The following is a 17,017-nucleotide window of genomic DNA, read 5'->3' on the forward strand; positions in this document are numbered from 1 at the left end:
GACTAAGGCTGCTTCTCCGAATGGAGAGTAAAGCCTCACACTGCTGACTCAATTATAGGTTGCTCCAGTCTTCAGGACTTGGTTCTCTGACTCTCTCACAGACCATTACTTTGGGTTCTCCTCACCTCGATACTTCTGTCATGCCTGCCCACACAGTTCTTCCCATCTGGAGAGCTAACACTGTCGCATCCACCACTGTTCTTCTTTACAGCTTTGTCTAATGCTCAATGTAATTTCTGCCTCGGCACAAAGACTCCCTGACTTTCTAGCTCTACCTACTAGAGGAAGTTATATATCAGGAAAATATCCCAGCCCAGTCCAACTCAAGTCTGTAAGTTTGATACTAGTCCATAAATCCCTTTGCAGACTCACATGCAATGATGCTGAATGCAGGAAGATCACAGTCTGGTGGGTGCAAAGTCTTGTGGATCCAATGGCAGTGGAAGCATCACAGGGCTCTGGCAGCAGGAAGGTGAAAGCAGAGAAAAAGGGTAGATTCCCAGGACCCTCCTGAGAAGGTTACAAGGAATCACCATCAGGTTGTGACTTGATTGACAGGTTGAATTCCACCCCGACATTTTTATATATCTTCAAGTTGACATGAAATTATGTAACCACCACAGAACAATGTCCTGTTTATAACAATTTAATTCATAAATTCATATACTGTAATATTAAAGCTGACTTCAAACAAAGGGATGCAAGGGAACAAAAACAATTTATTTTCTTATGCATGGATCCTGATTGTGGAGTTATAAAATCTTGTACACATCATGGAGAGAAGTGCATAGGATGCCTAGTAGAGCTTAATCAAGGGCAGTGTAGCAGTGAGGAATTACTAAACCGTAATGCAGGCTGAACATGATGGTGGGACAAAAAGGAAGTAAAAGGAAATAGAGGAAAGAACCAGGAAGCAAAGTACACATATGGAGGTCTAAATACAGGTGTGTTAGTGTTCTCTAGAGAGTCAAAACCAGATTGCTAATAATTATATATATATGTATAAAGATAGATATATTAACATAAGAAATGAACTGTTAAATTATATATAGATAAGATAGATATATAATACAAGAAACGAACAGTTAAATTATAAAGCAGTGAGGCACTAGCAGTCCTTTAAGTCTTGAGAGCTGCCAGTTCCTCCTCTGTAGAGAGATCTGGGCTATATATACCCAGGCAGCAAACAGCAAGGTAGGTCACCAACTGTCACCAACTGTCGGTCCCCAGCTCCAGAGATATACATTCCAATGGTGTGGGCTTAAAGAGACCTCAGTTTACAGCAACACAGTCCACAGGCTAGGCATCCCACAGGTAGTGTACCCTTTAAATTAAGGCACAGAACAAGCAAGGCAGCCGCACGCTGGTCCAATGATTAAAGAGCGAGAGACAAGAAAGGTGAGGCTCACTGAGCCATTTATCTCTCCGCCCTTCAATTAATCCCACTTGTCTTTATCGGCCAGGCTGGCACAATAAACTATCGCAATCTACCCCTTGCCAACCTGGCACCTGTACACAATTCTTGAGCCATATATACTTATATAATTTCCAGACATTGATGGAATCACACTTATACTTACTATCAATCATCTATCATACATATAAATGAAAACACACTGAGTCAAATTGTATCTTATATACCCGAACAAAGGAAAGATATGCAATAATCACATAAAAAGAAAGTACATTGACAGTTACAAACCTTGCTTTTGCAATTGATCACGTGGTTGTAGTTGATAGGTAGAACTACCTTCTACTAGTACCATTCTGTATTACCTTTGCCCTCAGCAAGCACCTCAGCTGGCTGTGGTTTTTTGCCTGGTGGGGTGACCCAGACCTTAATTCTTGAGGGGTCTGGGTCATTATAAATCCTTTCAGGATTGGGTTGCTTTAACTTACCATTTACTTTAATCACAGGGCATGGTAACACTAAGAGTCGGCCTATGGGATCTCCTGGATTCCAGACATATTCTTCTTTACCTCCATTATGTAGGACCAGTCCAATTTCTCCTTGGTAGTCAGGATCAATCACCCCACTTAGTACGGTGACACTCTTCCTGACCTGTTGATCCAAAGGCATGAGAAGTCCAAAGTGGCCAGGGGGCATTCTCAGCTGCCAGTTCAGTGGAATCCGTGCTGTGTTTCCAGGTGGGAGAGTTCCTTTCTTTGGGACCAGGACCTCCAGGCCTGAGGAACACAGGGTTGCTGGGACAGGAAGCAAAAATGCTGCAAGGGGATCACTAGGAGTAATAGTGAGTGGTCCACTCCAGCTTCCACCCCTTGGTTCCTCGTCCCATGAATTCTGGCTATTGGAGACACAGCACCATATATTGGCCACTGGTTTAGCGCGTATATAGCTTCCTGGAGAACATTGCCCCAGTCCCACAAGTTGTTGCCACCTAATTGGCACAGTAATTGTGTCTTTAGGAGCCCATTCCATCGTTCTATCAAGCCGGCAGCTTCAGGATGATGAGGAACATGATACGACCAGTGGATTCCATGGGAATGGGCCCATTGCCGCACTGTATTTGCTGTAAAGTGAGTTCCTTGATCTGAAGCAATGCTAGGTGGGATGCCATGCCGGTGGATGAGGCATTCTGTAAGTCCACGAATAGTAGTTTTGGCAGAAGCATCACGTGCAGGGAAGGCAAATCCATATCCAGAGTAGGTGTCTATTCCAGTAAGAACAAAATGCTGTCCCCTCCATGATGGAAGTGGTCCTATGTATCATATCTTGGACTTAATGTTGGTTTCTGGAGGAATGGTCTCATATCTTGGACTTAATGTTGGTTTCTGCTTCTGGCAAATGGGGCATTCAGCAGTGGCAGTGGCCAAATTAGCCTTGGTGAGTGGAAGTCCATGTTGCTGTGCCCATGCATAACCTCCATCCCTGCCACCATGTCTACTTTGTTCATGTGCCCATTGGGTGATAACAGAAGTGGCAGAGGAAAGAGGAGAACCAGTCTCCACAGCCCATGTCATCTTATCCACTTTATTATTAAAGTCCTCTTCTTCAGAGGTAATCCTTTAGTGAGCGTTCACGTGAGATACAATTACCTTTACTTTCTTGGCCCATTCAGAGAGGTCTATCCACATACCTCTTCCCCACAGCTCCTTGTCACTGATTGTCAAACCAGGGTCTTTCCAATTCCCTGACCATCCAGCTAAGCCATTAGCAATAGCCCATGAATCAGTATACATTCTTGCATCTGGTCATTTCTCCTTCCAGGAAAACTGAACAGCTAGGTGCACTGCTCAAAGTTCTGCCCATTGGGAGGGTTTTCCTTCACCACTGTCCTTCAGGGAGATCCCAGAAAGGGGCTGTGGTGTTGCTGCTGTCCACTTACAAGTGACACCAATATATCATGCAGAGCCCTGCGTAAACCAAGCATGACTTTTTTGGTCTTCAGTTAAAGTATGGTAAGGAACTGCCCAGGAGGCCATAGGTGCAGACTGGGAGAAAGAAGGTAATGTGACAGGAATGGAGATAATTAAGAATAACCTAACTCATAGACAAGAGAACTATGAGGCATAATCACAGACAGTTTGGAATACCAGACAGACAGAATAGGCCCATGTGGGCTTTTCTCCTGGACAGTTTGGAACACCAAATTTACAGATTATAGACAAGATCTCATAGATATAGATATATGTCAGCCCTATGAGTTGCCATGTTCAGGGATTTACATCCCAGCCTGTACTTAACAAACGTGGCCAGAGCAGAAACTTAGAATTTTCTAATCCAGAAATGAAGGAGCCCTGGTGGTATAGTGGTTACGCATTGGGCTATGCTCCACATTGTTGGCAGATGGAAACCACAAGCAACTCCTGAGGAGAAAGACTGGACTTTCCATGCCTATAAACAATTACAGTCTCAGAAACCCATGGAGGGTCACTAGGGGTCAGCACGGACTCGATCACAGTGAATATTTTGGTTGGTCCAGGAATGAAGGCTGTAAAGGGATGGTGAGTGGCAACCAGAGATCTCTCGAAAGAAAAGGGGCTTCAGCAATCAGTGGAGGTCTCTGGTGCTTCCACTCATGATCCCCTTAGCCAAGCAATTCATGGGGACCCATCGCCAAGGAAGGTTCCCTAAATGGGGTTGCTCAGCTTACTGGAAGGCCTCTGTAAAGTCCCAGATTGTAATTGCCAAAATGGTGCTGTCAGAGGGTCTGGGAGATCCTGGCACTGCGTTAGTCCAAGACAGAGACAAGATTGCTTCAAGGAATTCCAAGTTTATTCTTGAAAGTGCCAACAGAAGGAAACATGGTTCTACCTCCAAACTGTTTCAGAGTTCAGTTAAAAATCCAATAATTTGTATGCCTTAAACTATGTGACCAGGAACAGGTTTTGCAATGGTCCCAGGAGATAAATTACAGGTTTTATAATTGTCAGAGGACTTTCAAGCAATGGCACAAAAGGGAGCAAGGTTCATAAACAGTTTACACTTCCCCAAGGAAGAGTCAAGCCATTAATTGAAATATTCATTACTCCAGGGGCTGTCAGACCAGTACACCTTAAACGTTGAGGCTCCATTGCTGACCTACATGGCCTTGCCCTCCCTTTCCTGAATTAAGAGCATCCTTCAATCATTAACAGGTTTTGCAACAGGCTGAAACTGTGATTAATTAGCAGGAATTTTTTTCCTATAGAGAAGGGGGCTGTTACTTCCTGGGTCCCTGTTATTCTTGGGGTCATGGTCTTGGGAGTCCCACTAGTCTCTATCAGATCTGTAAACTCAGCTTTTTCTTATGATTTTGAGTTTGGTTTTACATTTTTCAGCCACTCTTTCCAGGACAGAGTGGTTAGTAGTCGTAGTCAGTCACCATCTAGTTTTTCTGGTCTCAGGCGAGTAGAGGCGATGGTTTATGTGGTCCATTAGTCCTTTAGACTCACTGTTGCCTAGAATCTTTGCTTTTCTTCATTTAAAAAAAATGGGTATTTAAAATCATTTTAGTAGAGGGTCTTACAGATCTTCATTTTTCTCTGGTCCAGATGGGAAGAGAACAATCTTTGTATCTTAGATGACTGTCCGAAAGTTTTAAAGTCTTTTTAGTTACTTCTCATCAGAGCAGGAGGTAGAGCATGGTCTTTATGGACTTTGTTATGCCAATTGATCCAGATAACCCCTTAGACCAGTGGTTCTCAATCTGTGGGTTGTAACCTCTTTGGGGGTCGAACGACCCTTTGACAGGGGTTGCCCGATTCATAACAGTAGCAAAATTACAGTGATGAAGTAACAATGAAAATAATCTTATGATTGGGGGGGGGTGTCACACATGAGGAACTGTATTAAAGGGTCAAGGCATTAGGAAGGTTGAGAACCACTGCCCTAAACTATGGCCCCAAGAGCAAGTAAATCCTGGTAGAGAAAAGAAACCAAACCACCTGCACTTGACCAGACTTCATGCTGATCTAATGTGACCCCAGGTGCTAAGAGTAGAACATGATTAGTAGCCCAGAACTTAACCCTTTGTGCCACCCAGGAATTCTTTTCTGGAATTCCAGCAGGTACAATGACGTTAGGTAGACCACCCTGTCTTCAACATCACAGTTGCAAAATCACAGGTTTTAGCCAAATACAGAGGCCAGGTTGAGTTCAGATAATCTAAGTTTATTTCTGCAAGAGCTTGACAAAAGGAAATAGTGGGCTTAAGACTCCTAAAAAATTGCTTTTAAAAATTCAGTGAAACATGGAAGAAGCACACCAGCCTGTGTGACCACGAGGTGTTGAAGGGATCAGACGCTCGGGTTCCAGGCCAGCGGACAGTTTGGCAAAAAGTACAGTTCTCCGCCCACCTGGGATGCGCGGCGCGCGGAGTCCGCACGCGCCCTGACGTCGCTGCGTGCCGAGGGGCGGGGCCAGGGCTCCGAAGGGCCGCGCGCCGAGGGGCGGGGCCAGGGCTCCGCTGGGGGAGCGCCGTCGGGGCTGCTGGCCCGCGCGCAGGTGAGAGAAAGGCCTGACCGCTGCCGGCGTGGACAGCCGGTATCTCCAGGAGCTGGGCCTGGGGGCCGCGGACACGGTGACTATGGTCGCGGCGCCGCTCCCGGGGTTCCGCAGCGACTCCGACGCCGCTGGTGACGGGAGCCCCGGGGACGCTCCGCAGCGAAGGCTGACGGAGGAGCGCGGTCGCCGCAGGCCCTGGAGCGCCGCCCGGGTGGCTCTTCACCCGCGCGGACGGCAGCGGCAGGGCGGGCGGGCGGGGCCGCGACCCTGAGGCTCAGGCCCTGGGGTCCCTGGGGCGCCGGCGGTGGAGGAGGCGGCCAAGGCCGGGGAGTTGCGCGGAGCTTTGCCGTCTTTGGTTCTTGGGCGGTGAGCGAGGATGAACGTCGAGCTTCAAATGTTTCTTCAATGCTGGGATTGCGGAGGGGCGGGCGGGGGGGGGACAGCCCGCACGGAAGGAGAGGTCTGCTCGGGCACCCGCGGGTTCTTTGGGCTGTGCGGATGCGCCCTGTAGACTCGCCTGCCCAGCTGGCGCGGGTGCGCTTAGGCTGGCAAACCCGGTGGCTTAATGGTGGGGAGCGCTAATGTGGCCTGCATTTCTAGGTCTGGCGTGAATGGAGCATTGGACGTGTGAGTAAGGTTGTTAGGATACGGAGACCCCTCTTCCGAGTGGATCCCTTCGCTGGCGGCTTCTCAAAAGGAGTGGTGGCATGGCGACAAAGCAGAGACAGAACAAATTGGCCGGAGGAGGCCGCACCACAGGTTTATTGAGTAGTAAAATTAGGATGCACTGGGGACACGCCCCCAGAAGGTCTGCACTACTGACTGACAGGGAAACGTACTGAGAGCTCGCCCAGACTGGGAGCCCTGCTTTATATCTCTGACAGAGGCCATTGAGTTCAGGGCTGGAGTTTTTCAAAAGAGGCGGTTTTCTCAGGTGGCCTGACTCTGAAGCAGTGGCCCCTGGTTGTCTGGGACCCAACTATATCCCTAATTTGTCAAGGTCCTGGTTGGTCAGGCTCACATCTTCCTTGTTTCTGATACGCTGTGGGTGATTCATCCCTTAGGCCTGTCAGGGGCTTTCCCTGTCATTGTGTTTTTCAAGGGAACTGGAGACATGCCCTTGGAGCACTGGAATAGTTTTATCAGGTTTTTAAAATGTTACCAGCTACAATTGATACTCTAATAAAGGAGGTTTTACAGTGATCCTAGGATATTCCCTACACCTGCATTTCTCCAGGGCCTGTTAGACTACCATCCCCTGAAACTTCATGCCCCACCTGTTTATCTAAATTGGGCTTATGGTTCCTATCTGGCCACTTCACAAGTTAGTCTTCTTCCGAGTTTGAACATCCCTCTGATTAAGTTTAAAAGGAATTTTTACTGGAGGGGACTGTTAACATGTGGATTTTATAACAAACTAAATTGTAAGTTATGTTGTATTTTTCCATCATGAATCAGAATCAGCTCTTTGGCAGTGGGCTGTTTGGGGAGGGTTTCGTGGTGGCAGACTAGGAGCCCTCATAGCATGGTGGTCCACAGTTCCAAACCACCTGGTGCACCTCAGAAGAAAGACAGCTTTTTACTTCAGTAAAGAGTTACGGTCTTGGAAATCCACAGGGACAGTTCTATCCTGTCTTGGGTTGCCATTAATGAGAATTTACTCAATGACAGTAAGATTGGTTTTGAGGTTAGTACTGGTGGAGCAAGGCCCACTCTGTACTTCAAATGATCCCTTCCAGGATGGAAGAATCTCCCAGGGGCAAGGCTGGGGTAAAGTGATAGACTGACTCAGTGAATTCACTGCAGCAGCCATTTACCAACCCCACGTGTTTTTCCCAACCCTGGCAGCTAGGCCTATGGATCAAACCAAACTAGTTACCATGGAGTTGATTTCAGCTTATGATGAGACCCCATGCTTAGCAGAGTAGAACTAGACCCCATAAGGGTTTCAATGGCTAATTATTTTAGAATTATTTAGATTGCCAGAATTATCTTACAAGTGCCTTAATTCGTTGTGTGAGAAGCTGCTCTTTTTTTTGCAGTTTTATTGGCACATAATCCACATATACAATTCAGTAGTTCAATCATATCCAGCAGAATTATACAATCATTACCATGGTCAATTTTAGAACTTTTATTATTCATGGTTAAATCGCTTTTAAAATGAGTTGTGTAATAAGTGTGCTTTACACAATTGATGTATGTATGGATTGTGATAAGAGTTGTATGAGTCCCAATAAAATATTTTTTAAATGAGTTGTGTAATCACAATCAGTTCTAGTGTTCCCTCCCCACTCCCGCATACATTGTTTGTGTCCCAAATCCCTTCACTCTTCCTATCTCCCAACCTCCCCCCTCCATCTCCTATAAACCCTTGCATCAGTTATTAATCTCTGCATCTACTCCTGTGCTTCACAAACCAGAAACCCCATCAGACAATAAAAACAAAGTAAACTGGTAAGAATAAAATAATATAGAAAAAAGAGAATAAAATAATATAAAGATAAAAAGACAAAGAATAAGAAAGAAGAGACAACTATCAATATTTAAAATCCAGGGAAGACATTTTTTGTCATGGAACAAGCAAGAGATACTTGCATATAGAACAAATTCATCATCTAGAACAAATTCATCTAGAGGGAGGTTAAATGACCAAGTATCAAGGTCAATCCAGTATAATCAAGATCACAGTGATCTCCATCTCATAGTAAAGCAGTTCAAGACCCTTGCCTATAGCTAGAGGATCTGCCAGTAGCTTCATCCGATGAGTTACTCTGCAGATGGGTTTTGGAATCCCATTCTCCTCCATAGCCTCCTATAATTTGGGTGTTCACAACTTAAACTTTGATACTTTTCCCTTTGTCGTATTTGAGTTTTGTTATTGCCATCTTTGGATCACAAGCTGGTGTGTTTCTTCCATGTGGACTTAGTTGATGCATCAGTTAGATGGCTGCTTGTTTGAATACAAGCCTTTAAAACCCCAGAGAGTATTCTGATTGAAAGTCAGGCACCATCTGCTTTCTTCACACTTTGCTTTAGCACTCTTATCATCAGTGTTCATTTCATGCAGATGAGTATGGAGCCGGGCCATGTTATCAGAACTAACTCTTCTTGGACTGGTGCTCGAGTTATGTGGGAGGCCAGAATCCATCATTTTGTCCATAGGCTATACATGATTCAGTTTTACTTTGGCAGTCATATTGTGACAAAATCAAAAACCCATAAGACCAACTACACCAATAGCAACAAACCAACCAGCAAACAAACAAAACAAAATAAACTGAAGGCAGAAAAATAAAAACCCATAGCAACAACAAAAAAGTAAAACATTGTCAGTCATCTTTGGGATAGAAAGTGATTGCATTGTTAACATCAATTTTCCAATGACAGCACTCGACACTGTCGGTATGGGGAATCCATGCGATTATAGATCCACCTTGAGCTGCAACCCATGAGTTGTTGCCCTACACGGTTCGTTTGAGCTCTTTACCCTAAGTATGGGGATTGGTGCCATACTATAGGGAGTAACTTCTTGGATCAATTCTGTCAAGTGCAGAAACCTGCCCAACAGATCAAAATCTCATATCCCTACAAGGGGGACATCAAGGTACTAAATATATTGTGATTCTGAGTCTCTTACTATTGGACACCTGCCAAGCTGGAGTTTCCCCACAAGGTCCAATGATTGCCACTTCCACAGCCCGGAGGTGGCCACTCTATGCTTCCTCTCCCATACAAGTACCCCAGTCCTCAGTCCAAGGGTGCTGGCAACTTGGAGGCAGGGCTCAGTTCACTCAGCTGGGCCTCTATGTTAAATCCTGGTGTAGCCCATGGGTTATGCCATGATGCCTACAAGGTCATCATGGTGCTTGGTCTATGGTGTGGTTCACTGAGGATTGGGTAGAAATGTATTTGTAGTCTCTGGAACATAAAATCTGGTCCATTGTTCCCCTAGATTCCCTACAATCATTGTTGAGCATCCCTTCTTGATGTGTGTTTACTTCTCCCCAATCGCCCGCATACTGTACGCATCAATTCCTCCAAAATGTAGATGTTCCTTTCCCCTGTTCTTAGCTTGGTTTTCTGGCAACGTCCTCCTTCCATTTCTGTTGGGGGGCCCATTGATTTGTCCCAGCCTTGTCTTGATGCTGTATAGCCCCAAGTGGATGGTTTTCCATTTCTCCGGCATAATAGAGAGACCCCAAACAATGAGATTTCCCCCTTCAAGGTGGCTCTGTGAAGTGTGCATGAGGGAGGTGATGTATGGTTCATGGCTGTTAGGTAGCTTTCTCCCCTTTTGTTCGGGTATTGTCCCTAGGATTTGTTTAATTGGTGCTTCACCTTACAATAGTAGACCTACTCATACAATGCTTGTCTTTTGTGTCTGACTTACTTCACCCGCATAGTGGTTCCAGATCCTTCCGTGTCATGTAGCGTTTATGCTTTCATCACTAATTTTTAGAGATGCTTAGTATTCCATTGTGTGTATATACCATAGTTTCTCTATCCATTCTTCCACGGTTGGGCATTTGAGCTGCTGCTTGTTTCTAGCTATTGTGAACTGTGCTGCTTTGAAAATGGGAGACCATACATACTTGGAGTCTCATTTTTTTCATTTATGGTTTTATTTAGCACAAATAAAACTCGCAAATGGGCCATCTACTCATTTTCTTCACTGTGCAGCCTGGCATTGGGATTGGTGACTGATGGCCAGCTGGGCTGCTCTTTCTACAATGGCTTTGCGATTCTTGAAGGAAACGTTGTGAGCAATCTCTGCACACTAAGACTTGTTGTACATCAGCAGCACTTCCAGCTCCTTGATGTTGTGGACCAGAAACTTGCGGAAGCCACTTGGCAGCATGTGCTTGGTGTTCTTGTTGCTCCCATAACCAATGTTGGGCATCAAGATCTGGCCCTTGAATCTTCTCCGAACCCTGTTGTCAATGCCTCTGGGCTTGCGCCAGTTGTGCTTAATCTTGACATAGCGGTTGGACTGGTGCCAAATGAATTTCTTGGTCCTCTTTTTTACAATTTTAGGCTTCACCAAGGGTCTGAGGGCAGCCATGATGCCGGTGGGAGATGGCTGCCTTCTCCGCAGGCAGCACCGAAGAAGAGAAGGGAGAGGAGTCTCATTTATTTATGGCAGTGGTTCTCAACCTTTCTAATGTTGCAACCCTTTAATACAATTCCTCATGTTGTGGTGACCCCACAACCATAAAATTATTTTCATTGCTATTTCATCACTGTCATTTTGCTACTGTTAGGAGTTGGGCGGCCCCTGTGAAAGGGTTGTTCATCCCCAAAGGGGTCGCAACCCACTGGTTGAGAACTGCTGCTTTAGGGTATATACCTAATGGTGGTCTTGCTGGATCATTTGGGATGTCAATTTCCAGTTGCTGTAAGTATTACCATATCATTTTCTACAGCATCCACCAACTTAGGAGTTCTAGTCTCCACATCATCTCTAGCCTTTGTTGTTTTTTTTTTTTAAATTTTGGACTAGCATTGTGGGTGTGTTGTAAATGGGTGAGATCACCCACACCACTGTATTAATAATTAAAGTCTTTATTAAACAGCTGGACCAAGAGCAGGCTAGCGCTTGGAAAACCTCTTGATCCAGAACAAAGAAATTCCAAACTCTATAGTTCAGAATAGGGGGCTGCCTCAAGGGAAGGGCTATTCTAGCCATTACATCCTTACTGGGTTGGCAGGGTAACAGGATTGACGGGAACAGCTCTGCTGGCGGTGCTAATTCAAAGTCTAATGTACAAGATAGTGTACATTTCTTGCTACCTGGGCAGGCAGGGTTTGGGGACATCTTGGAAGAGTCAAGGTCATGTTGCAAGAGCAGGAGAGGAAAGAGGAGAAGGAGGGCTAACTGCTAGCAAGGTTAGTTTGAAGCAAGATGGAGTTTCTCATGTTAAGCTAGGTTACTTACAGGTATGAAATGGTATCTCATGTGGTTTTAATTTGCATCTCCCTGATGGCTAGTGATTTGGAGCTATTGCTCCTATGGGAATGGTGCCTCTCTCAGCAGTTGGCTGAATTTGCGATCTACCTTGAACCATAATCTTCCTTAGCAAAACAAACACTTCCTCCACTTGCTTTTTGCTCCATATTGGTTACCTTGTGATTTAGTGATCTACAGCACTGGGGAAGTAATTTAGAGACCTCAAAATGTAGCCTGAATTTATGTGAAGGCACTGCTTCCACCTGTTGGCCACAGCCTTTCACATGCCTAATGCTGTTGGATTTTGGGTTCTAATGCAAATCTCATGGATCCATCTATTGATTCAGCATTTAAGAATTTATAGCCAGTCTTGTTCCATTTACCTCCTCTTAACCCTATGTGCGGATCCACAGTAAGAATTGTCAGATCTCCCAGGGATCATTGACTGCTGGCATTATCATCCGCCCCAAAGACTGTAAATGCTGCACCTCTTAGCTAGAGTTCAAATACAGGAACTTTAGTCTTTCCGTTTTGAAGATACATAACCTGAGCTTCACTTTACCTCAGGAACTAATTCATGGGACTTTTGAGAAGTAAACTTCATCCAGAATTGCTCCAGTAAGTAGTAAAGTTTGGTCAGCACCAACGGTTTTTAATGGTAATGCAACTTTGTTGCCCGAAACATCAAAAATACTAATCCCCCCTAAAAAAAAACAAAATACTAATCCCCTCATCAGTATCAGGTATGTGACTGCTGGCTGTATTCCAAAATAGACATGACTGTGTGTGCTGGAAGCTGCCTGCCGACAGCCTTCTCTTCTGTGACAGAGTTCAGGATTTTTGTTTGTATTTGATTAAGAGGAAGCCTCTTGATTTGAAATTTGGCATCTTTAGCTTGAAATCAGGACAGGTGGTCAGAGCAGGTAGGCTCACACTGTTAGATTTTTTATCCAAGGTTCATGTCACATATTAGTCCGTCCTCAGTGAATATGAGGGCAGGTGAATGTGGATCTGCTTCCTGACAGACCACTTCTGGGAGGGGACCATTTGCCCTTCACATTCCTAGTGTCTTCTTTGCTCCAGTGTTCAAATTTCCTTTGCTCCTTCTTGACATTTTATGCCCTGCAATAGCCTATTGGGATACTCCATGTCCACACTGATTTCCCACTTACCAGGGCTGGCTCTTCTGAAAGTTACCACCATTCTTGCCCAGGGAGCCTTTCACCTTGGCACCCAATTCCCAGGACTGTGGTCCCTGCTGTGCAAACAAAATGAATAGGTGCTGTCATTTATTGGGTGGCCTTTGCTGCACCTCCCAGTACTGAGTGATGTTTGAAATTAGTCACCGAGTTCCCGGTTTAGAGCAACAGCAGTGGCACATTACAGAAGTTGATGGCTGTAACGCACTGGGATCTGGATTAGAGACTTCATCAGGTACCCACCAGGGACGGCTAAAAAGAAAAATCTGTCTTGGAAGCAGTATGGCAAGAGTGCTCCTTAGACTAAGTCTAAGATGGTGACCCTTCATCTAACATACCTTAGACATCTTGTCAGGGGAAACCAGCCCCTGGAGAAGTGCTTGGCAAAGTGGAGGGGCAGTGAACGAGAGGAAGACCCTCAAGTATATGGGTGGACACAGCAGCTGCAACAAAGGGTACAAGCAGAAGAACAAATGCAAGTGCGGCACAGGATCAGGCAGTGATTCCTTCTGCTACGCACAGCGTCTCTATGGGTCAGAAGCGACTTCAAGCACCCAAGGGCAACTACAGGCACCCACATTCTGCTGGAGGGTGCCCTTGGGAAAGCACTTTAAATAGACTCCAAACGGAATCTGTTACTGTCTTGCTAATCATGTGTCTGTGACAGAGTTTCTGTTTCTGCGCTCTGTGAACTGAACCTGTGAGCCTGGTGTAGGCTGTCTGGATTTTAGATTCTGTCTTTCTAAGGTATACAGCATTCTTCCAAGACTATATCAGAATTATGTGATTTGAAATCCCTGAAGGCTGGGCTCAGCAAACTTGTGAGACAGAAGAGCCAATCCTGTCTCTCACAACAATTTAATTTATTTGAGAGCCATAAATATATTTTTACAGACAAATGAAGTCACCATTATCTGGATAATATCCTTTGAGATTTTTCAGTTTTTCTTGGAGCCACGTGTAAGTACCTGAAGAACAGCCTGTGACTCTGGAGCGTCTCTCCTAGGGGAACATGATTTTATCTGAACCTCATCTGTAAGCCCTTCTATGTAACATAATGTACGTGTCCCAATTATGGCTCTGTCCCTGCTTCTGTGTGTAGTCCCACCTGTAACTAACATATTGATCTGTCACCACTCATGCTTTTGTGAGTTTCTTTTGCACTTCCCTGCTCCTTTTAAAGCTGCATCTCAACAAACCCTTTGATTCTTCCTAATGGCCTCCCTCATCAGGATGATGTGTTTGTTTTTGTGGTTTCTGTCCCTTGTAAGACTTAACAAATATACTCCTTGAGTTATATTTGAGACGAAGTCTCTTTTGTATCCTAAAACAGAAGTCAATGGACTTTGGTTTAAATGTCTTTCTTTTGACTCAATAATTGGCAACTTAAGACTACCATGTACTTGCTATTTTCATTTTGTTTCCCTTTTTTTGATGACGTGTCCCGCAGACATCATTTTGTGTTCGTGGCTGGGCATTATTGAAATGTTTGCCTTGGTTCTAGCCCGCATAGCGTTCTCTTTTTCAAAAAATGAAACCAGATTTTGTTTCCTCGTTTCTTGCATATGAAATATTCTTTGATGAAATTCTTGCCCTGGGATTTATCATCATCATCATTAAAGACCAAAACTCACTGCCACCAGTCAGTGCTGACTTATAGCGACCCCTTGTGGGTTTCCAAGATTGTAACTGTTTACGGGAATAGAAAGCCCAGTTTTTCTCCAGGTGCTGGTGGTTTTGAACTGCCAGCCATGTTGATTGCATCTCAGTGCATAACCACGACACCACCAATAACTGCATCCAGCCACATTTTGGTTTATCCGTCTCCGTCAATTTTGCAGAGACCTACCCTGATGGCATAGCAGATACATATTGGGCTGCTTCAAGGTCAGCAGTTCAAAATCACCAGCCACTCAGCAGGAGAAAGGCACTTTGTACTCCCATAAAGAATTACAGTCTTGGAAACTCTCAGGGACAGTTCTACCCTGTCTTACAGGGATGCTATGAGCCGGCGGCATTGACTGGATGGCAGAGTCTGGTGTTTTCAGGACCTATTCCCTTACTTTCTTGTAGTCATCAACCTTAATTGGGTAGATTTTGGGTTCAGGGCTTGAGGTCTCCATTATCTTGACATAAATAGGCTTATCACTGTTGAATGCTAGAACCAAATAGAGTCTCTGTTTGTTGACTGAATTGGTTGTGAGAAGTCAGGATCCTTGCTGAAGAGGCCTACATTTAGAGCCACCCTAAAGGATGCAGCAGCATCAAGCAGCTTCTTTGTCCCACAGGTCCTACATGCCTGGGCACAAGGCAGCTTTTAAGTGAGGATTGAAGACGTCATCCTCTAGGCAGCAGAGATCCTTCTAGAGATGAAAGAACTTCCAGCTGGCTCTATGGCAGAATATCAAGCAAGCAATGGACTGATTCTTCGTCCTTGTGCTCCCAAAGAGCAGGACTGGGATATTTTGGCTTCAAAGAACAGGGAAATAATGGACACTATGAGGAACCTGTCAAAAGGTGAGAGTTGTAGAGGGTCTGGATGAGGGGAGGGGCCCAAGACTCCAGATATAGGTGAGACTGCTTTAGCGGTCGCAGCTGAGTAAAGTAACTTCCATCCTCCCATCCCATGATCAGAAGAACTGATTGGGGAGCATTATGAGTGTTGTTCATTCTCAGTTTCTCTTTCTACCCTTAGGTTTGTCTGCTGTGGGTACTGACAGTCCCCAAGAGAGGAGGACACCTCAGATACTGGTGAGTTGAAAGTAGTTACCTTATTTATTTTCACTGTTGGTTCATTTCCAAGAGAATAGGCTTATATTTTCTTTCCTGGGTAGGGATATGGCATCCAACATTTACACATTTCATAGATTCGTGCTATTTTAGGGATTTTTTCATTTTATGTTCCTTGTTGGGTAAAACACCTAAGGCTAATACTAAGAATCCAGAAAACTCTATAAATCATAAGGAACAGTGAATCTGTTTTCTTTCCATCTTTTGCTGCTTCCTGCATCATTCAATATTTTTCCCATAGAATCCTCCAGTGTTTCAACTCCAGGCTTGAATTTTTCTTGAGTTTGTACAGTTTAAGTTATGCTAAGCATGTTTTTCCTTTTTGATTTTCTAAGAATGTACATCTCTTATATTTTACACTTTCTTCTTGTGCTGCCCTTTGAAAAGAAATTCAGCTCTTTGATTTCATTTTTTCCATGTGCCTTATTTTCTCTATGACTAAAAACAAGTTTCAGAGTCTCTTCTAACATCCATGCTGATCTTCCTTTTCTTTCTTTGTTAAGACCCTTTGCGTTCTTCATGTATGATGACCATGATGTCATCTCACAGCTTATCTGGTCTCCTGTCATTAGTGCTCAGTGTGTCAACTCTGTTCTGGAGATGTTTTCCAAATTCAAGTGTTGTATTTGGCTCTTGTGAACTTGTTTTTCTTCAGTGTCAACCTGAACTTTTTTTGTCCCAATACTTGTATTGACATATGATTCATATATCATACAATTCCAAAGTTCATCCACATCAAGAAGAGTTGTACAGTCATCAGCATACAGTACTCAGTTTTAGATAATCTGAACTTAAGTATGAGCAATTGATGACCTGTTTCACAGTCAGTGTTTGGCCTGGTGTTATCTGCTAATAGTGATTTCTCCATCATCTCATCACAAATGTGGTCAATTTGACTTGAGTGTCTTCTAACTGGAGAAGTCCATGTGTATAAGTGGCCTTTTGTATTGTTGAGCAAGGTATTTTCCATGATGTTTGGTAGGGGTAACAAAAGCTAAGGCTAAAGATGAACATTAAATAATTCACTGCATTGTAATCCCCCTAAAATGGTTGAATGTACCCAATTTGTAGAAGGCTACAGAGGACAGTGGGAGCCCAAACCCATCTGCAGAGTATCTGGTCAGACTGAGC

The 17,017-nt window shown here is 44.5% G+C and overlaps 1 pseudogene; it reads right to left on the minus strand.

The window, feature by feature from the left end:
* Window positions 1–10,606: 10,606 nt before the first annotated feature.
* Window positions 10,607–11,033, minus strand: LOC142423226 (large ribosomal subunit protein eL32-like; annotated as a pseudogene).
* Window positions 11,034–17,017: the final 5,984 nt, after the last annotated feature.

Source organism: Tenrec ecaudatus, chromosome 12, assembly GCF_050624435.1.
Source record: "Tenrec ecaudatus isolate mTenEca1 chromosome 12, mTenEca1.hap1, whole genome shotgun sequence".
Lineage (NCBI taxonomy): Eukaryota > Metazoa > Chordata > Mammalia > Afrosoricida > Tenrecidae > Tenrec > Tenrec ecaudatus.